The 23,365-nt window shown below is 36.1% G+C and overlaps 1 protein-coding gene and 1 pseudogene across 1 annotated transcript in view; one reads left to right on the forward strand and one right to left on the reverse strand.

Moving 5' to 3' along the window:
* LOC144240248 (uncharacterized) overlaps positions 1-23,365 on the reverse strand; it is a 315,206-nt gene that overhangs the window by 271,422 nt on the left and 20,419 nt on the right. The gene's annotated exons all lie outside the window — the stretch shown is intronic.
* LOC144240233 (U2 small nuclear ribonucleoprotein B'' pseudogene) lies at positions 20,731-21,514 on the forward strand (annotated as a pseudogene).

Here is a 23,365-nt window from a genome sequence, read left to right on the forward strand (position 1 = left end):
TTTATTAGGCTTGTAGTTTGATTAAATTCTTTTGTTACACCAGGCTTTCCACACATGAACAGATGAATGCTGTGATGTTCAAAGAGTTTTTCACCCTTAATTAAAGACTGAAAAGGCTTGTTCAATTCACAGGGCAATACATAGGACAGCTCTAAATTGATAGCTTTTAAGTAGAGAATAGCAGAAGGAGTCTTAGGGCTTGTCCAGCTGTGAGAGGTTGCCTCCTCCTACTGTAATTCACTTATTACAGTTGAGAAATGAATGTGAAATACTTTTATTATATTTTATTAAACAGCTTTTCATTTCATCACAGCCTCTTTTAAGGGACACAATGCATATATCTGTACTTATTTTTTAACGCAATTAATATAAGGAGGGAAGAGTGGAGTTAATTCAATACCATCAATAGACGAAACTGCAGTGTGCAACGCAGGTCTGTGAAAGCAGGCAAGTCTGTACTGCTGATTCCTGCAGTTTGTATTCGAGTGACTAACATTTCATACTAACGGTTATGACGAAGCAAAAATTGTTTTCTCAAGATGTGATTGTATTTCATATTCTTCCAAACAAAGGGAATGACTCCCTGATTCGTAGCTGAATTTATGTCCAATAAACTCAAACGATGCTCGTTTATTAATCTGTTACCCAAAACGTCAATATCTTCACCCTCACATTAGTCTGCTAGAGGCTTGTCTCAGGTCTTGGTGATCTCATCACTTCCGCACACCTAACAGGTTTCCTTCCTCTGCCTCGCCTTTCTTTACTTCTTCACAAATTTCCGTTTTCTGATTCCTAATGTTTTTCTATAGTTATTCCAAAAGGGTAGGATTATCCTCTCCACTATTCCTCTGCCAGTTGGTTTATATTTCCACTTGCCAGGTTGGGAAATCCTATTTTTGTATCTTCTACTTAATTATATTCCCAGTCTAGAATGTGCTGTCTCCTCTTTGATTGACATGTTTGGACCTCCTGCTGCTTTGTTTTTCTCTGCAATTTTGTATACAGGAGGATAAAATAATCCTAAATTTTGACACCTTGTCTAGGTCTAGGAGTCAGTTTCTTTTTTGGGGTTTTTCCTTGTTGTAGAATTTCATAAATGGCTTTTAGTATTAGTGATTTCCATTTTTAAAACATTCTGTCTTCATTTAGAAAGATGTGAATACGTCTGACCTGGAGGTCCTACAGCGTCTGTTCTCCTGAACTCCTTTTAACAAGCGGCGGAAGCCAGCCGTTCTAAGCCCCACGCCTGACAGAGACACAGAGATGGAAAGTGGGCCACAGTGGTGCACAAAGCCTCATTGTGCAAACAGAAAGCCTAGACACCCGTGCCTGCAGCACCAGGATAGGTAAATGTGTCAGGACATGCCCCGTTGCTCGAGGGTAATTGTCAGGGTGTCATTATACACGACACTTCATTCTCTTTCCTAATTTTCCAGTTGGGTTTTGAATTTGTCATAGTTCCGTGTCATTTACTTTACTCCATCATTATTCTACACCAGGCTGCCTTTCTTAAATGTGGCTCCCCTCACGTCTACGGGTAGCGTTAGATTTCGTCCTAGGATGTTATATTAAATAGCTCCCAAGCTTTTTTAGACTTGTCTCTCGGGTTCTCTCTTTTCCTTAGTGCCTGTCTGTTTAGCACAAGGATAGCTCCTGTTCTGCCTGATAAACCCAAGCTGGTATCTTGTGCTTTCTGCCATGTGTTATTTAATTAAAACATGTAGTTCTTTCTTGGTCTTCTAAATAGTTCTGGCACCATAATAGTTGCTGAGGCTCAGGGCAGCAATAGAATTTAACATAGAGCTCTTGACCTTGATCTAGCCTTTCATGGTTTCATAATTTTTTTTGTTTTATTATGTATTTTTTACTTCCTGGTGAGAATAAAGAATAAGCTCTTTGAGTTCAGGTACAGTGCCAGGGACTTCCAACATATATTCCAAAGGCTACAACACATACAAGAAATTCTTATTGGACTGAATTATACTTTATTAAAAAATAAAAGCACAGAAGAAATTTTCTATGAGAAGATAATGTCTTTAATTAAGCCAGACACTATCACTAATCTATCGGTTGAAGTTTATACAGTAAAAATGAACTTAAACACGTAGCAGAATGTCCATCAATAAAGTAACTCACAGTATTACCCCCTTCTTTTATTCTTTTCAAATATCATCATAATTAATTGAATTATTCACTATAGTTAATTGAATTATTAAGTTATTGAATTACTGATTGATTATTCCCACATCTCCACTTCACCAGTTTGTTTTGAAGACACTACATGGAAAGTAAAAGTTAACCTAATCCTTTCTAAGGCTTCCTGTTCTTTCCTGCACCACTCCCTGCACTCCCACCTCCCACAAATTACAGTTCCTGTATTTCTAACCCAAGAGTGCAAATTTTATGATTCGATTGCTTAATTTTAAGGCAGAATTTTCTTTAAATACACTTTTACCGGATTCATAAGAAGTATATAAACATTCACTGGATCATAGCAACTGAACCTGAGTCATGACCCCTAGAAGTAATCATGAAAAAAATTCTGTTAAGGCAGCAGTGATACGTTTAGAAAGTCTGAATCATTTTTCTCAAATTATTATTTTAGGGCTGGACGAAGGATGGACAAACAGTGGTTTCTTGAGTAAAACAGGAGGGTGAGGAAGCCAGAGTTTGTACAACACCAACGTACTGGGGCCAAGACACAAACCCAGCCAACAGCAGGGGCTCCAGCAGTCAAGCAAGGCAAGTGTCCAGAAAGAGTGGCAAATTCTATCTTGATTTAGCCAACTGTCAGCACTAGGGTTGCAACAGATGGTACAAGATCCCAGCACTGTGAATGGGATCCAGAGGACCATTGATATTTGGAAGTTTTAAGATCAACTATTTCTAGTCTAAGGCCCTCTATCCATCTAAATTACAGGGAGTGGGAAGGAGGAAAGAGAACCAAGAATAGCAAGAACAGCAATGGCTTTATCACATTGCGGAGATTCAGGAGCAAGGCCCCAGAATCTTGGGAAGAGACTATAAGACAAGAGCAAAGAAACCAAAGCCTTAGCCCAGTCTGGGGCACTGGAGCACATAAAAGAAGACAGGCTATGACTTGCACGAGCAACCAGAGGACAACTGGCCTGCAGTGTCATAATCATTCATTCAACAATCATTTAGTAAATGCCCACAAAGTGCATTGTAAGTGTGAGAGTTCCTGCCATCCCAGAGTTTACAAATGAGTGGGGGAAAAAAATCACTGTAAGTCACTAGCAATAATAAAGTATGAAAATGCTATAAGAAATTAGCTGGGAAAGACCACCCCCCCACGCCCCACTGAGGAAGAACTTCTGTTTAAGCTAGATCCAAGTCTGATCTTTTGCAAAGAAGAACCTGGTAGAAATTCAGGAGACCCATGTCCAACCACACATACTACATCCATGAAAGAGAGTATGGTAGAGGAAGTTAGGAAAATACACATTAGTGATTAATATCTAGGGACTTGATCCTAAATTATGTGGAAACCTTGATCTATATGAGCAGAGAGAAACACTTCCCTCTTGGACGATAAGCAGTTAAGCAATTAGACTCACATCTGCCAAAGTACATCCCATGGATCACTAGCCTCATGGAATGAATAATCCATGTCAAAAGGATTACATGATCATTTTTATTTAAATGTATATATTATTAAATATATAATTATTTAAATTTTAAGATCATTTTAAATTATTTAAATTTATATGTTATTTAAATATATAAATAAATAAGGTCATATTAAATATACATACATTTAAGGCACTAAAAAGATTTACAATTAAGAAATGTGCTTGGGGCATCTAGGTGGCTCAGTCAGTTGAGCACTCAACTTCGGCTCAGGTAGTGATCTCACGGTTTGTGGGTTAGAGCCCCACATCAGGCTCTGTGCTGACAGCTTAGAGCCTGGAGCCTGCTTCGGATTCTGTGTTTCCCTCTCTCTCTACCCCTCCCCCACTCATGTTCTGTCTCTCTCAAAAATAAACATTAAAAAAAATAATAAATGTGCTTGAATTTTATAACCATGGTAACTCAGAAACTTATTTAACCATAGAACTTACTTTTACGAGTTAACTATTAATATTTTTTGGAATTGGTGCTCCACATATAATAATACTTCAGGAAACAATGTCCTAAACTAGGCATCATCAAATTTTTTCCGTAAAGGGCCAAAGAGTAAATATTTTAGGCTTTGGGGCCTATACAATCTTTGTTACAACTAATCAAGTCTACCATTATGGTACAAAGGCAGTCATGGACAATATGTAAATGAGTGGGCATGGCTGTTTTTTAATAAAACTTTAGCTACAAAAGCAGATATTAGGCTGAATTTGACTCACAAACCATAGTTTGCTGACCCCTCTTCTAGACAATGACTATTACCATAGGCCCCACACCAAAGTTTACCCTTCACTATACAGTGGCTACTATGATAGCAAGAGAAGAGTGATAACCAACCTAAGTAGAGGCAATCTTAGGCCTATAGTACCTACAGCGAAGGCTACAAGAAGAAATAACTGCGTAGAAAAAGGAGACCATAGCGCCAAGTAAAAACAAAATAATTTAATATATTTGCTAGATGCACAATAGCACCATCACTTAGTACTGGATTAAACATGTCCTCGGTCAGATCCCTTATCAGATTTTCCTAAGTAGAGTGAATGGGCCACACTTGAAGTCCTCCAGAGCCAACTTGTAGAAATCCTTGAAGTGAAACTGAACACAAACAAACTGGGGGTAAAAGCAGAGGCTGACAATTATCATAGATGCCTCTTGTCACTATTTCTGCTCCCTGTCTTCAACTAGCCAATAGTCAAGGTCTGCCCTAACTATGGGGTGATAAGTCAACTTCCTACCTTTTGAAATATTGACAAATCCCTCCCACTGTCCAAAATTTTACCTTAGAGATGTAAGTGAGCCACATTGTCTATGCATTAAAGCCAAACAGATCCAGGGAAAATGAATGTTACCTAAAACAAGCACAGCATTCTCCCCTTAGTCATTGAAAAAACAAATTCAAATTATTAGCAAGACAGTTGGAAGGTCAATGAGAAGATTTAAATGAAACAATCCCCATGTGGCAGAGCATAGCCTATGACAAGCTCTAAATACTGACATTCACTATAGATTGTTTCACCTCATTAGGACCTCTCCACCCTCTCCTATATCTCCCATCCAAACCATTCTTTACCTTTTTATTCTTCAATGGTTAATACAGAGTTCTGGAGGTACTTACTCCCAAAACACATTTACTGAGAGGTGTCAAGAAGAAAGAAAGATATGGAATAAGAGTGTTTGAAGAAGGCTTAGTAAAGTGAAAAAAAGCTTTTAAAAAGACTTCCTCCCACAGAGCTCAGGTAATCAGTAGCTGGAGTTCTGCAACATTGTTGGGTTGAGTTTAATATTGACACTTTATCCCTGGGAATGCTTTTCATGGTTCACAGGTCAAGAAGGCAATAAAGGAAATGCCTCTCTAGGCTTAATTCTCATGAATGTGGAAGTAACAATAGGAATCTTAAAGGAGAGTGATGTCTGGTAAGAATCCAGAAAAGTTAAGAAATGGATGCTGGAAACAATCAGATGTATACTGTCCATGGCCTCTAGTGAAATGATCACCAGGACCACACTTGTAGTTAAACTCAACTTTATTACATGTTGCAATGGAAGAGAACACACACCATGGAAAACCATGGGGTATCTCATTACGAAGCTTTTAGAGGATATCCTAGGATTTGGGCTTTTCTTGGGTGTTTGGGGGAGGATTTGCCTTGTAAGTGCAGCTTTGCTCCAGATTAGATGCTGTCAGGAAGCAGAGCTAATTCTTGTGATTGGGTATTTTAATAATTGTAATATAAAGGTGAAAAGAACAGAGTGAGTCTAAAGTTGTGATTGGCCAAAAAGCAGTGGTTTCACTTATCAGGGATGTTTGGTCATTTCTGTGGTTTGGACAATGCTCATGTTTTAGACATGATTATAAAGTGGTTTGTCTTGATTTGTCTTGATCCATCACAGTCATAGAGTGACCTTATCTGATGTTAATGTTTTACAAATTGTTATGTTCAACAAGAGAACAGTGTGACCTAACTGTGAGTCCCAGGCCCATTCATAGAATCACCCCATCTTAGCCGAGAGTGCCAGGTCAGTTCCTAGCTGTCAGGAGCTACTTTCTTCAGTATGCTTTTTCAGTACTGCATTCTTGAGAAAAGCAGATTTGAGAAATTTCAGGGAAAAGATAGATGTGATTAAATAGGCATGAAAGCTAAAACAAACAAACAAAAAACCCAAAGATTTAAAAGAAAAGTTAGGTTAGGTGACATAATGTCAAGTAATTCCCAATGAAGAAAAGGAGTGTCTCAAAGGAATTCCAAGTAGTAGCACCAGAGGCACTTAAGTGCTCCAGGTGCTACTATAGGCTTATACAAAAGAGAGGAGAAACACAAAAGTAATATTGGCTGGGAAAGGAGAGCATGACCCTATGAGGACAAACAGAATAGCCTGATACCCTGTGTAGCTAGTTGTACTTCCTCTTACTGTAGATGGATTGTAGATGGAGAGGAAAAAGAATAATTTTTTCTTCTGTTTTCCCCTTCATTTATTTGTACTCTCCACATTCCCCTCCTCAAAATAAGAGGAGGCTTAATGCATTTTTAATTAAACTTTTTTATTTTATTTTATTTTATTTTATTTTATTTTCGAGAAAGAGAGAGAGAAAGAGCAAGTGGGCGAGAGGTGCAGAGAGAGGGAGAATCGTAAGCAGGCTCCACACTCAGCACAGAACCCAATGTGGGGCTCAATCCCACGACCCTGGGATTATGACCTGAGCTAAAATCAATAGCCAATTGCTCAATTTACTGAGCCACCTAGGTGGCCCATAAAACTTTTTATTTTGAGATAACTATAGGCTCATATGCAGTAGTAAGACATAATATAGAGAGGTCTCCTTACTCATTTCCAACATCTGGCAAAAATATAGTATAATATCACAACCAGGATATTGTCATGGATACAGTCAAAATACAGAACATTTCCATTATCACAAGAATCCCTCCTGTTGCCCTCTGATAATCACATCCACTTCCTTCCTACCCACATCTCCTCCTTAAGCCCTGGCAACCACTAATTTGTTCTCTATTTCCATAATTTTGTCATTTCAAGCATGTGATATAAATGGAATCATACAGTATGTAATCCTTTCGATATTGGCTGTTTTCATTCAAAATAACTGGAGATTCATAGAGTTTGTTGCCCATATTGATAGTTTGTTCCTCTTCACTACTGAACAATAATCCACGGTATAAATGCACCACAGTTTAATCATATACCTGATGGATGATATTTTGGTTATTTCAGTTTCTGGCTACTACAAATAAGGCTGATATGGACGTTCACAAAGATGTTTTTGTGTGAATGTAAGTCACATGGCCTAACTCAAAGCCAAGTAAGAAGTCTACCCTGTCTACCTTGAGCCTGGCAAGGGGGTGGATATATTACATTGTTAGAGAACACTGAAGTTTAAGGACCAATAATTCAATCTGTCACAAATAAATTACCTCCAGCTCTCATCTACCAAAAATAATGGAGAAAAAAAATCTTTCTTTTTTTTTAAGAGTTTTTATTTTTAAGTAATCTCTACCCCCAACATGGGGCTCAAACTCACGACTCTGAGATCAAGAATCCCACATTCCACTGACTGAGACAGCCAGGCGCCCTGCGTTTCTTGAATGTGTTCCTTTATAAATCTTTGTAGAGTTCTCAAAGAACATGCACCCAAGAGTGGAAGATTTAGTTCATAAGGCATATGCATGTTTCTCCAAACATAGCAGGATTGCTGTCCACAATGATAGTGCCTATTAACCCCCCTGTAAACAATACAAGGGAGCTCCTGTTTCTTCACTTTCTTGCCAACACTCAATATTTACCCTCCTTTTTAACCTTTATTCCCTGATATGTGTAAAATGTTATTTCATTGGTTTTTTTCTTGGCATATCTTAGATTATAGATGAGTTCATAAACCTTATACCATTTAGACTCTATAGTCTCTAAATTGCTCATTCTTATATGTCATTCATATTTTTTCTCAGTCTTCTATTTTTATTATGATTTTCAGTTCTTTCTACACTTGTATAGTAAACCTTTGTCAGTTTAAGATGCTGGAAAGTTGTTTCCTTTTGCATTCCATTATCTGTCTGCTAATATTGTCTGCAATGTCCTTTACTGAACATGAATCCATAATTTTGATATAGTTGATTTCATTAAATTTTTATTTGAATTGATCTGGAATCCACTTTTATAACTGGGGTATGATAAGGATCTAGCACTATTTCTCTCCATTTTAGTGAGTTTTTACAGCATTTTGTACCAAATAGTTCATATTTTCCTCCATTAATTTGTGATGCTACATTTACTATATGTTAAGTTCCCATACTTAAATATATCTATTTCTGAGCTCTTTATACTCCATTGGTCAATTTGCTTATTCATGAATCAGACCAAAATATTTTATTTCTGATATCTATGTGGGATGACTTAATCTTGTAGGACAAGAAGGCTCATTTTGTTCTTTTTCAGATTTGATGTCACTGTTTGTTAACTATACTACACATTTTGGAATGTGCTTGGCAACTTTGTCAAAAACCCAGGTGGAATTCAGTGTCAAGTTTATAGAGAACTATTTAGATAAGTCCTCTTGTCTATCAATATGGAATATTGTCCCATTTATTTTAATCTTTTATGTTTTTTATTTAATAGGATTATAAAATTTTCTGTTCTAAGCTCTTATGCATTCCTTGATAGTTTGATTCATAGATATAGAATAGTCTTTATTCTGCTGTGTATGTTAACTTACATTTTACTACATTTTTAATTGGTTGTTGCTGACTTGAAGAACACTACAGATTTTTGTTATATCTTTTATCTAGCAAATTTGCTAAACTCTTATTAGCATTATCTCTAATAGCTTTTTTATTGGTCCTGTTGGGTTTTCTATGAAAATCATTTCATTTACAAGTAATAACAATTTCCTTTCAAACAAATATTATATCTTATATATTATTCTTGTCTTATAGCATTAAACATGACTTCCAAAATCATGTTACACAGTGGTAGTGACAGTGGTTATCTTGTCTTCCTCTTAACCTTAATGGACGTGTAGCTGAATTTTCTCCAGAATATATATTTTCTAAAAATTTTCAATATATATGCTTCATCAAAATAAAGAAATCCCTTCCATTCCTGATTTTAAAAGACTTTTTTAAATTATATGTCAACATTGAACTTAGTCAAGTGCTTTTTCTGCATCTATTGAGATAACAAAAATTTCTTCTTCTTTTGTTCCATATATATGGTAAATTATACTAACTGTTTCTCTGATATTAAGCCATTATGGCATTCCTGGGAGAATATAATTATAATATAGTTTTAATGCACTGTTGGATTCAACTAGCTAATATGTTACTTAGGATTTTTACATCTATATTCATACACTAAACGCTGTGTGTATGTGGAGTATATAGATACAGATAAATATTACCACATCATGCAGTTTTGAAATAAGGTTTTTGTTGTTTTTTTTTAATATTTTATTTATTTCTAGGAGAGAGAGAGACAGCGTGAGCAGGGGAGGGTCAGAGAGAGAGGGAGTCACAGACTGAAACAGGCTCCAGGCTCTGAGCTGGCAGTCAGCACAGAGCCCGACGCGGGGCTCGAACCCACGAACCGCGAGATCATGACCTAAGCGAAAGCCAGACGCTTAACCGACTAAGCCACCCAGGCGCCCCTGAAATAAGGTTTTTATAGTTGTATAAAATAAGTTAGGTAGCTCTCAGGGCGCCTGGGTGGCTCAGTCAGTTAAACGCCCGACTTCGGCTCAGGTCACGATCTTACAGTTTATGGGTTCAAGCCCCACATCGAGCTCTGTGCTGACAGTTAGCTCAGAGCCTGGAACCCGTTTCGGATTCTGTGTCTCCCTCACTCACGCTCTCTCTCTCAGAAATAAATAATACGTTAATTTTTTTTTAACTTAAAATAAGATAGGTATGTCCAATTTGTTTTCTATCACGGAACAATAAGATAGGGACTATCAGAACCTTAACACTTTAGGGGCGCCTGGGTGGCTCAATCGGTTAAACGTCTGACTTTGGCTCAGGTCATGATCTCACGGTTCNTTAGTAAAACATCTGAAAAATTGAGTCAGAACATTTTGGGAAAGAGGACATATGATTTCTATTTCCATTTTCTATAATTATTATTTTTCTTTTTTCTGCTCTATTTCTATCATTTATGGTTTTTTACTTTAAGGTATCAAACATATTATCATATGGTTCATATTTTTTTAAGTTCATGTCTACAGTCATGTTTTCATTTTTACTTTTATTTTCTTTACTTACGCGTCTCTTTTGCCATGTTAATTTTTTTATAGAAATGGCTTGGGGTTTGTTAATCTCTATTTTTATATCTATTTATTTCTGCCTTTATGCTTTTTATTTTCTTCTTAGAAAGGTCTCCTTTAACAGTATTTTTCAAACTTTTTAATCTGAGTGTTTAGCTCATTTGTTTTTTGCTTTTGTTGTTTTTTGTTTTAATGTTCATTTTTTTTTTTTGAGAGAGAGAGAAACTGAGTGTGAGTAGGGGATGAGGCAGAGAGCGAGGGAGACACAAAATCCCAAGCAGGCTCCAGGCTCTGAGCTGTCACCACAGAGACCAATGCAGGGCTCGAACTCATGAACTGCGAGATCATGACCTGAGCCAAAGTCTGACATTTAACCAAATGAACTTCCTAGGGGCCTCTAGAACATCTGTTTTTAATAAAACCTCCTTCACAGTACTATTTTAACTGCATTACACATATTTAATTATTTAAATTTTCATTCTTCACGAATTCTAATTATTTTTTCTATTTCATTAATATTTTATATTTACTATAAGGATGTTTGCAATATTGGTTTCCATATTTATGAACATTTGAAAGTTATTTTTATTATTTTACTTTTTAATTTGATTTCAGTATTGTTAACATAAAGTGTTATATTGGTTTCAAGTGTAAAATATAGTGATTCAACAATTCTTTACATTACCCACTGCTCATCGTGGTAAGTATACTTTAATTGCCTCCACCTATGTCACCCGTCACCCATATATCAATCAAAGCATCTTCCTGGACTTATTTCTCTCCTTCTTGGAGCATTCCTTCCAAGACGATTGTAAAATATGGTCTTTATGTTTCAAAACTTCTAAAGCCATGTCATGACTAAAACTATCTCTATCCTGATTGTGCATTTAAAGGATAGTTTAGCTAAGGATAGTTTAGCTAAATATAAAATTACAGTTTGAAAAGACTTTGGAATTAAATCTGAACTTAAATCCTGATCTCCAACTATCTGCGTTACCTTGAGCAAATTGCTTAACAGCTGTGAGCCTCAATTTCCTCATTTGTAATGAAAGGATGTTAACATCTAACATGCAGCATTACCAGGGCAATTATGATACATGCAAGTTACTGAAATGTTATATTAACCAAGGACTTAATCAATGGTAGTTGTTTTTTAAAAGTACTACAGTTAGTGGGGCGCCTGGGTGGCTTAGTCGGTTAAGCGTCCGACTTTCGCTTAGGTCATGATCTCGCGGTTCGTGGGTTCGAGCCCCGCGTCGGGCTCTGTGCTGACTGCCAGCTCAGAGCCTGGAGCCTGTTTCAGTCTGTGACTCCCTCTCTCTCTGACCCTCCCCTGGTCACGCTGTCTCTCTCTCTCTCCTAGAAATAAATAAAACATTTAAAAAAAAAAAAGTACTACAGTTAGAGGTCCTTTTCACACACTGACACTATTGTTTCATTGTCTTCTTGCCTCCCATGTTGCTATTGAGAAGTTTACCTTCAATGTGATATTTTTAATTTTCTGCATCTTTATATTAAATTTCTCTTTGATGTTCTTAAATATCACACCTCTAGGTGTAAGATTTTCTTCCTTTAATCTCCATGATGGTAATGAAACTCCACTTCTTTTTTTTTAAGTTTATTTATTTATTTGAGAGAAACAAAGACAGTACGAGTGGGAAAAGGGCAGAGAGAGAGAATCTCAAGCAAGCTCTTCACTGCCAGTACAGAGTCTGTCGTGGGGCTCAAAACTCATGAAACTGTGAGATCATGACCTGAACTGAAACCAAAAATTGGAAGTTTAATTGACTGAACCACCCAGGCACCCTAACCTCCAGCACTTAAAGTGAAAGAAGGATCAAAGAATTTGTAAGCATCTTTGAAAATGACCACTGAAGGGCATGTAGGTGGCTCAGTGGACTGAGCACCCAACACTTGATTTTGGCTCGAATCATGATCTCACAGTCATGGGAAAAGTCCTCCTCAGCCTCTGCCCAGGTCATGGAGTCTGCCTAAGATTCTGTCTCTTCTACCCCTCCCCAACTCATGCTCTCTTGCTCTCTCTCGTTCTCAAATTAAATAAATAAATAAATAAATAAATAAATAGAAGGAAGGAAGTCCCTTCATCAACATAAGGTTTAACAAATCAAATGTCATCAAATTTTGGAGCTTTCTTTGTAAATTAATTTATTATTGAAGTATAATTGACATACAATATTATATTAGTCTCAGGTGTACAACATGTTGATTCAACAATCCTACACTCACTCAATGCTAACCACAATAAGTGTAGTCACCATCCATCACCAAACAACATTATTACCATATAACTGACTATACTGCCTGTGCTCTACTTTTTATCTCTGTGACTTATTTATTTTACAACTACAAGTTTGTACCTCTAAATCCCCTTCACCTATCTTGCCCATCCATCCCCCCACCCCCTCTGTTTGTTGTCTGTATTTAAGAGTGTTTTTTGTTTATTTGTTGTCTTTGTAAACTAACAAAGAGTTTCAAGGACATAAAAGCAATATGTCATGATGTAGCAAACACTATTCAATCATTTCTCTAAGCCTTTATAATATTGAAAAATGCTGATTAAAGTTATAAAATCTCTGAGATGTTAGAACTGTTCAGGAAAATTATCCAAAACTTGGAAACAAGGCAAAAAAATGTCAGAATTACTTTTCAATGTCATACTAGAACATTGTCCAAAGGTCTGCCCAAAATTTATTTACCAGGGGATTATATCTTTGATTCATTATTTGCTGTTCATTAGAGCCACACCCTATGAAGATACATATTAATTTGTGGATTTCTGTCTGATTATGTAATGAATTCTCTCCAATAGAAGTAATAATCTTAACACTTATTGTATTTCTCTGTAAGACATAACTTGTTCTCTTATGTAGCAAGCTTATTTTATCATGCCTTTCATAAAATGACTATATAAATCTTTGTTCTTGAATTCTTCTTCAAATTAACCAACTTTACCTTCTACCTAGATCCCTCATTAATGAATTAAGTAAATTTTTGACACATTCTTACCTTATCTGTGTACAAGAGTCATGTTTTTAACTTTTTGATGAGTATGTTCAATAATCTGTGAGGTTTTCTCTACTGAGATAGACTCGTCTGGTGGAGTCTATTCTACTGTATTATCCAAGAAGTGTGACTTACACATTCTTCCCTGCCAGAAGCATCTCTTTTTGAATCCTGAAGTAAATCCTAAAGACAATATAACTTTTCCTCTTTAAGTCTCCATTTTTTTACTTTTCTAATTTTATGTCTTTATTTTTGTGTCTTGCTGTTACTCTTTCTGCATTTTGTTCAATTTGTGATTTGGGTCATGTCTTATTCTATCTGTCTATCTATCTATCTATCTATCTATCTATCTATCTATCTATCATGCAGCCCAAGGATTATCAAATAATGAACCATTAGCTCAATCTCAACTAGGTAACTAGAGGTCACTCCATATATACATGAGTCTAATAAGTTATTCCCCACTGGTACAGACAGCGATTAGAAACTGATTTTATTGTATGACTACTTCGTGATCTCTGTCTATATAATGGGACCTACTTTTTCATCAAGTGAGTGACAAAAGAAAATCTGGTTTGTCTGACTTTTTTGATTGTTGTTTTGTCTACTTCTGAGCTCAACCCAATTAAGAAAAAACTACAAAGGAGAAAATCTCTTTAAGATCTAGAGTGGTGAGTGTTTTTGTTTCTGTTTACTGTAGACCTATGTCTGTAGTTACAGAGTTGAAGCTGCAAGCTTTCTATGCTTCTCTGTATCAAAAACTGAAAAAGTATTTTCCTTTCATGTGTAAGCATGAAATATTTTCTTACCTCTGGTGGATGTTAATACATTAAACTATAAAACTTCTTAAAGAAGCTGTTCTGTTTGGTTATACAAACCAAGAAGGATTTGCATAAATTCATTATTTCTAAAATTCTTACAAAAATAAAGAAACTGAACTTCTAATGCTCTGAGTGTGTTAACTTACAAAACAAAAGACTTCACAGATACTGTCAGCTCAGAAGTATTTTTATATAATAATTCAAGTTCAAGTAATTAAAGTGAATATTATTGGACAACTCACAACAAATTTTCATAATTTTGCTTAAAAAGAGCTTCATGTCAGGGCACCTGATGGCTCAGTCTCTTAAGCATCTGACTTTGGCTCAGGTCATGATCTCACAGTTTATGGGTTCAAGCATCACATTGGGCTCATTGGCAGTGTGGCGCCTTCTTGGGATGCTCTCTCTTTCCCTCTCTCTCTCCCCCTCCTCCACTCACACTTTCTCTCTCTCTCTCTCTCAAAAATAAATAAACATCAAAAAAAATTTTTTAAAGTATGCTTTTATTATATTCCAAATTGATAAAATCTGGGAAAAGACATGAAGTTCTTTTTTTTAAGTTTTTTTTTTTTTTTTTTTTTTAAGAGAGAGAAGAGAGACAGAGTGCAAGCAAGGGAAGGGCAGAGAGAGAGAGAGACATGGAATCCAAAGCAGGCTCCAGACTGAGCTGTCAGCACAGAGCCTGATGTGGGGCTTGAACTCACGGACCGTGAGATCATGACCTGAACCAAAGTCAGATGTTTAACCAGCCCAGTCACTCAGGGACCCCTAAATGCATTTGTATTTTTTAAGATTTGTATTTACTTCTCACAAAGAAACTAGACATCTGAAGTTCCTAGACAAGTTATACTGATTTGTAAGTTCAGATAAGTTACTTTTCCTTTACATAGTTTCTTAAATTGAGAAACATTACATGTTCAGCTAAATAGAATTATAATTATAAAGCTGATAAACATTTTGTATCAACAGTAATTATGTCCCAAAATGTGTCTGCTGAAACTTGTTATTTAAGATCTTTTTTTAAACATTCGTGGTTTTTGTTGGGGTTTTTTTATAATTTTTTATTTGAGAGAGAGAGCATGAGAGAGAAGCAGAGGGAGAGAGAGAGAATCCCAAGCAGGCTCCACACTCAGCACAGAGACCGCCACAGCGCTCAATCCTATGACCCTGGGATCATAACCTGAGCAGAAATCAAGGGTCGGTCACACTCAACAAATTGAGCCACCCAGGTGCCCCAAGATCTTTTTTTAACTTTAAGACCAAAAAAAGTAATATTAAATTGAATTAATTAATGGGTAATTCTTGGATACACATATAGTATCTAACTAAGCATAGTTTTCTTTCTTTCTAACTTTTTTTAGTATAGTTGACACAATGTTACATTAGTTTCAGATGTAGCACAGTTTTAATACATGTGCTTTTCTTTCTTTTTTTGTACATTGTAGAGAGGCTATATACCTCTGTGCTCTGTTAACAAATTTGTATATTTTTGCTACTATAAGAAGGTATAAAAAGCTGTGTGACTATAGAGGATGTGTGTGCTCATGAGTTTTTGTGGTCACTAAAACAGACAATTCACGATGACCTACCTTCAGATTTCCACTGAATAACAGAAATCAGTTACTTTAGTTAAATGGTGAGTTGTTGAAGCTATGCTGAAACAAGCAGAGCAGAGTATAAATGTGTATGCATAGAAGAAAGATGGGTGTGTTTTTCTTCCAAAGGGGAAAAAAAAAAGAGTAGTTTCGTTTTAAAGCAAAGTGTCTTATTGTTTCTGAATATGGAAGGGAATAAGGAAACAAAATCTATATGTATATAGAAAGTTGCAGAAGGTTAGAGAAAATAAGCTCTATTTGATTTGATTACCTGCAAATGATGAACCTGAAAATAAGAATTGAAGTATGTAAAAAGGGTATGTTTAGTTTGATGCATTCATTCAAAATATAATGCTTTTATATTTATATATGAACCTGAAAGTCAGGTCATGATCTCAGGGTCATGGGATTGAGCCCCTCATCAGCTCTGTGCTGAGCATGGAATCTGCTTAACATATTCTCTCTCTCTCCCTCTCTCACTCTCTCTCTCTCTTTCTCTCCCCCCACTGTCCCCTGTCCCACTTGCTTATTCTCTCTCTCTCTCCCTAAAATTAAAAACAAATAATAATAACAAATAATCTTTGGGGATTATTTACAATTGTGAGGGAGAAGTGATTTATTAAAAAAACAACAACACGTTTTTTCCAAAACCTAAAAATAAAGCAAAAGAATAACAGCTTATCTTTTCAATGTTACACTGAATGCTACACATTCTCTAATAGGTCTGGTCCAAGTCTATTTAACTCTCTACAAGAATGTACTTTTGTTTGAGTTACTATTTACCATTGATTATAACCCAGACTCTTAAGTTACACACTCTAATTTATAGATTTTTATCCAGCAGAGATACAAATGACTTCTTGGATACATGTTCACTTTATATTTTGAGAAGTCCTATTTTCAATTTTTTGAAATACTTGACAGGATGAAATCACTGAAATACAATTTTTGAAGTCAAATGACCACACATGAAACTTTGGTTGGAGGCAGAGACTGATACAGAATCTTCTCCAAAGAGTTATTTTGTGTGTTTGTTTTTAGTGGATGATTGATGTAGCCTTAGACGATTTCATGTACTCGCTGATTTCATGAGGCAAACAAAACCTGATGTATAGGATTAAATGCTGCTTTATAAATCATTAAAAAGCATCCTAAAATCAATTCAAAAATTGACCAGAAGCCACTGCACTTTGCTCCAAAGAGAAATGACATGCTGAGTAAGCAACGCAAATGCTACTCACTCTTCTCCAAACTGAAGCACCCTGCTGGGTCAGCACTGTGACAGCTAACACTAGCGGACACCGGCAGTAAAAGTCAAAAACAGCAAAACCTACCAAATGAAAGCCAAAATATTGGAAATTTCATTTACTCTGTGGTTAGTAACTATTTTAGTATAAGTTTCTAAGAAAAGTGTAATGGCAGAGTGTGACATAAAATCATACACACACACACACACACACACAGGAAACCTCTTATTGAAATATACTAGAAACTGATATGAAATATGCTAGAAATCGATCTCAAAAATAAGAGAAATGCCATAAATTCCCATAAGATAAAATAATCCATTTTTTCATATCATCTGTTATTGACCAAAAGACCTAAACTCAAATCAGTTAGAGGTTTTGACTCCAAAGGTCGTCAGCATCCCTGGCAACAGAAGCAGCAGCTGTTTTCCCACAGATTTGGTTTCTTTAAACCATCCTTGCGAGTCTTCTCCTGAAGTCACCAGAATCAGACATTCTAAGCTCCCATAAGCAGACTAAGGTCCTGCTGTAATGGTATTCTTTGGGCCCTCACCCTATGATATTATAGTGATATTTTTTAAAAGTATCCTCCAATGTCTTCATTTTTTTCTCCATAGATAATGGAAGAAAAGTAAAAGACATGGGGAGAAAAATATAGCATTAATTAGAGGACATAGCTTTGAACAAACTTGGGGAAAAATATGTTTCTTGTTGGGGGTTTGGGGTTTTTGGTTTGTTTTGTTTTTATAAGCCTGCTATGCTATGAGCTCTGTGGTGCAGGGACAATGCCTATATCCCCACCTCCTAGCACATGTAGTACCAAGAACATACTAGGCACCAGGGGGCACCTGGCAGGCTCACTTGGTAGAGCATGCAACTCTTGATCTAAGGGTTGTGAGTTCAAGCCCCACATTAGGTATAGAGATTACTTAAAAATAAAAAATCTTATAAAACAAAGAATACAGTAAGCACTAAATACTCACTAAAGACATGACAAAATTAACCATTACTGAGCTATTAAAAAGTGCTATAATGATTAACATTATTTACAAATCAAATTTTAGATTTCAGTGTTTTGCGATTTGGGAGAAGTCAAGTCCGTTTGCTTTTGTGTCATTTACATGGAAACCATACCAAAGTACTGAGACTTTGTTGGTAAAGTGGCTGACCTCCTGACCTTTCAAGATGACATATCTGTTTTGTGTCTAACTAAAGGTATCTGCTTATTTTTTTCGTGCATGTTTCTTCAACCCCATGCAGTTTTTAAAACCAGGGGAAACTTATTTCTTGACTACAGATTTGTTGGCATAAATTCTAAAATACACAATTTTTTTTTAAAAAGGAGGAAACAAAAGAGAAGGAGAAATAACCATGGATTAATAGCCAGTGGTGTGGAATCTTAAAAATAGAAAAAGAATAATGAACTCATTGATACAGGGAATACACTGGCAATTGTCAGAGGTGGGAGTGGAGACTAGGTGAAATGAAAGAGGTCAAAAGGTACAGAACTTCCAGTTATAAAATAAATAAACCATGGGATGTAATATACAGCATAGTTAACAATACTCTATTATATATTTGAAAGTTACAGGGCACCTGGGTGTCTTAGTAGGTAGGGTGTCTGACGTCAGCTCAGGTCATGATCTCACAGTTCGTGGGTACAAGCCCCATGTCAGGCTCTGTGCTGACAGCTCAGAGCATGGAGCCTGCTTCAGATTCTGTGTCTCCCTCTTTCTCTACTCCTCCTCCACTAACTCTCTGTCTCTCAAAAATGAATAAACATTAAAAAAATTTTAAGAAAGTTACTAAGAGAGTAGATTTTAAAATGTCTCATTACAAATAAAAAAGAATTTGTAATATGTGTGGTGATGCATGCTAACTAGACTTATTCTGGTGATCATTTCACAATACATATAAATATCAAATCACATCATACATTTGAAACTAATATGTCATATGTCAATTGTATCCCAATTAAAAATATATGATAGGGGTGCCTGGGTGGCTCAGTAGGTTAAGCATCCAACATCCACTCAGGTCATGATCTAAATTTGTGGGTTGGAGCCCTACATCAGGCTCTGTGCTGACAGCTCAGAGCCTGGAGCCTGCCTCAGATTCTGTGTCTCACGTTCCCTCTCTGTCCCTCTCCACTTACATTCTGTCTCTCTCGCTCTCAAAACTAAACATTAAAATAAATAAACAATTATATATATATATATATGTGAGATATATATATACATCACATATATATGTATATACATATGTTATATATATGTCAGAATGAGGATGGGGGAGGGAGGGAAAGTCAGAGATTTACCTTCCTGGAAGAGTAATTTTGGTTAATGGCCTCTCATTTTACTAAACAAGACTTCCTTTTTTATGTTTATTTATTTTTGAGAGAGAGAGAGAGACAGAACATGAATGGGGGAAGGACAAAGAGAGAGGGAGACATAGAGTCTGAAGCAGGCTCCAGGCTCTGAGCTGTGAGCACAGAGCCTGATGTAAGGCTCAAACCAAGGACCGTGAGATCATGACCTGAGACAAAGTTGGATGCTCAACCAATGGAGCCACCCAGGTGCCCCATAAGCAAGGCTTCTGTACAACAGATCTGACTACTTCCATCCAATCAACTACACTTCAATTAAGAATGAAGGACAGAGTTGGTTTTCCTCATATACCATGCTTAAAAATGTTGAGTAATGTGACAGAGTGAGGAATTGAAATAATAAAATAAATAAATGAAGACAGCAAAAGTGTTATTTGGTAAGAAAGACAACAAAAATTTATCATGTTCCTAATAGAAGAAGTTGAATAGAAAGATAATCCAAAGTCACACAAAATCAAGGCTAAATAGAAGCCTCAGAGAAAGTCAGAGTTCTTTGGTCTCATCCTAATTTCCAGAAAATGCTTTTACAAATGGTCAGGCAACTGAGCATCTGAGATCTAATTGTGTCACGTCTAACAAACTGGTTTGATGTTCTCCTTTTAGAAGAGCAGATGGAGTCGTCTAAAGACTAAGAGAAACCTCTGAAGAAAGATGTGACAGCCTGAGGGACAGACTTAAACTGATGTTTAAAAAATAAATGCTTTGATGAATTAGCAAGGATTCTGCAACCCAGATCTAAATGAGATTTTTCACCATTCCTTAAACAAGGCCAAAGTAATTTTCTGATTTTAAAGAAGAAAAGAAGACACTACTTTAAGAAGTTAAATAAAAAGCAATTGATAAGAAGGAGTTCAATCATGAATACAACATCAAGGAAAGTCACTTTAGATAGTTTTTCTTCATTAAAAATTTCTTTAAAATACAGGGCACTGCAAATAAAAATATTATAAAAACTATGTGTCCACTACCCACTTTTAATAAATGTCATTATTTTGTCATACTTGCCTCAAATCACTTTTGAGAGAAATAGAAACTTGCATATGTTTGAATGTTTCTATATTTCCCTTCCCAGTGTAATACTCCTCCCTTTCTCCCCAGAAGCAAATATTACTGAGTTTTGATGTGTACTACATCAACTATACATTGACTATATCAACTATGTATGTATATAGTATAAAAACAGATAACAGTATACACACATAGTGTACAGAAGAAGTACACACAATATTAAAATATGAATTGGAACGCAGGCCTCAGGCTATTTGAACAGTTTAACCCCAAACATGGATATAAGACCAAATCATACAATTTATATCAACAATATGAATGACAAAATTAAAAAAGAAGAATTGAAGAGATCCCTGTATGCCCTGTTTTCTCAGTTTGGCCACGTGGTAGATATTGTAGCTTTAAAGACCATGAAGATGAGGGGTCAAGCCTTTGTTATATTTAAGGAATTGGGCTCGTCCACAAATGCCTTGAGACAGTTACAAGGATTTCCATTTTATGGTAAACAAATGCGAATCCAGTATGCAAAAACAGATTCTGATATAATATCTAAAATGCGTGGCACTTTTGCTGACAAAAAAAAAAAAAAAAGAAGGAAAAGAAAAAAGCAAAAATGGTGGAACAGACTGCGACAACTGCCAACAAAAAGCCTGGCCAGGGAACACCAAATGCAGCAAATACCCAAGGGAATTCAACACCAAATCCTCAGGTCCCTGATTACCCTCCAAATTATACTTTATTCCTTAATAATTTACCAGAAGAAACGAATGAGATGATGTTATCCATGCTGTTTAATCAGTTTCCTGGTTTCAAGGAAGTACGATTGGTGCCTGGGAGGCATGACATTGCTTTTGTTGAATTTGAGAATGACGGACAGGCTGGAGCCTCCAGGGATGCTTTACAGGGATTTAAGATCACACCCTCCCATGCCATGAAGATATCCTATGCCAAGAAATAACATACGGGATAGTGGTCTTTCAAGGACTTGGTGTTATTTATAGTGTTTGTTTTGATAACGTTGGGTCAGCCCATTTTAATAGTTGGGAGTGAGGGGGAGTGAAAGTGAAATTTTCGTGAACAATTTAAAAAAATAGCTGGTCTTTGTTTAGCCTTAGTGAACTATGAAATATGAAGGCCTTAATTTTGTACAATAAACTATGATTTGTACTCTAAAAAATAAATAAATAAATAAAAATATGAATTGGAAAAAAACAAACTCATATAGCTCATGTGACTCACATATATATAGCTTAAATCTATATTATTAGAATTGCCTTCAATCTGAGAAATTTTATAGAATGAATTTCAGAGCTAGTTAGCATGGCTAAAAAAGAGTGGTCATTTCTTCTTGGAAAGAAATAAGAATAGAAACAAAATTTAGAACAAAGGACTTTGTTATAGTGAATTTTGAAAGATATTTTGTAAGTTCTGACAGTGAGAATGGGAAAGGATTTTGAAGGTGATAATGTGATCAAAATGCTACCAAGAGGCTCACATTTTATAAATTTGAAATTAGAAATGAGAGGAGTCCAAAATAGATTTCCAAGGTTAACCCAGGTACTAAAAAAAAGATCATGGTTACTCATTGAACTTTCTTCCATGCATGCTAAACTACTCTCCAGGAGTAACTTACACAACATTAGAAATTACATTAACTCTTCAAACCTCCAGGGTACTGTTTAGTAAGTTATTATCTGATGTACGAAACTTTCTTAGCACCTAAATTATTCTCACAACATCAGCTAAGTAATCCCAGTTATGGCCTCCATAAACCACATAGCTTTCTGATTACTTAAGAGTTCATGTGACTCCCGAAAGTGCTCAATTTATTCACAGAAGTAATTTAAGCCACCTAGAAAATCCAACTAAACAAGTGAAATTCACTCTGATGTCATTGTGTCCATATGCTTAAAGACAACAGAGTAGGAAAGGTCAATCTGATATGTGCAAACCTATTAAAGATAGAATCTATTGACTGTACAGCCAATCCAAATGGCCATTATGATTGGCAAGCAAAGCCAATTAAATAAAGAATGGTTCACTTACTGATTTTATATAGTCAGAGCTTTAGTAAGTTAAAAATGTTCCATAAGTCTGGCTCTCAGTCAGACTTCCTGGGATCATTAACAGTCCCTTGGTAATTTTATCAAGGAGAGATGTATTGATCCCTTATTCCAGCCAAATCTAATTTACAGAATTATAGTCTCCCCTCCCCCAAATTCCCTCAGATTAAGTGATATGTTCTGAGAGGACAACCACCCCCTGCTTCTAAGATGCTTCTTCCAAACTCAAGCCTCTCTTGGGAAAACAAAAACTTCTCTCTGGCCCAACTCAATAGCACAAATGCCTTTATGGGTCACAGAAGCCTCTTCTCCCATGATCCACTTCACAAAAAAGTGTACATATTCTAATCCTTTCTTTCACAAGAGATGTGTTTTTCAGTCATTCCACAGCTGATCTCAACTGAACAGGACATGGACAGATATTTATTTACTACTGATTTCTCTATGTATCATCCCAGGAGTGATAAAGAGAAGGGAAAAGTGTGAAGAGCAAAGTTGTGAGCTTCAACTCTTGCTGGGAGAAAAGAAAATAATTAGCTTTATTGCTATCCCTCTTGGAAATAAACATTAGCCTTACTGGTTCAGAAATAGAGGTTGGAAAACACCAAACCATTCCATTACGGTAGCCAATTCATAAATATGATCATTACTTTTTCCATTAAAACACCTAGGGTAGGGCAATCTATATCAAAATATTATCAGCATTCTTCACAGAGCTAGAACAAACAATCCTAAAATTTGTATAGAACCAGAAAAGACCCAGAATAGCCAAAGCAATCCTGAAAAAGAAAACCAAAGCAGGAGATATCACTG

The sequence above is a fragment of the Crocuta crocuta genome, unplaced genomic scaffold, assembly GCF_008692635.1.
Source record: "Crocuta crocuta isolate KB4526 unplaced genomic scaffold, BGI_CrCroc_1.0 scaffold176, whole genome shotgun sequence".
NCBI classification, from domain to species: domain Eukaryota; kingdom Metazoa; phylum Chordata; class Mammalia; order Carnivora; family Hyaenidae; genus Crocuta; species Crocuta crocuta.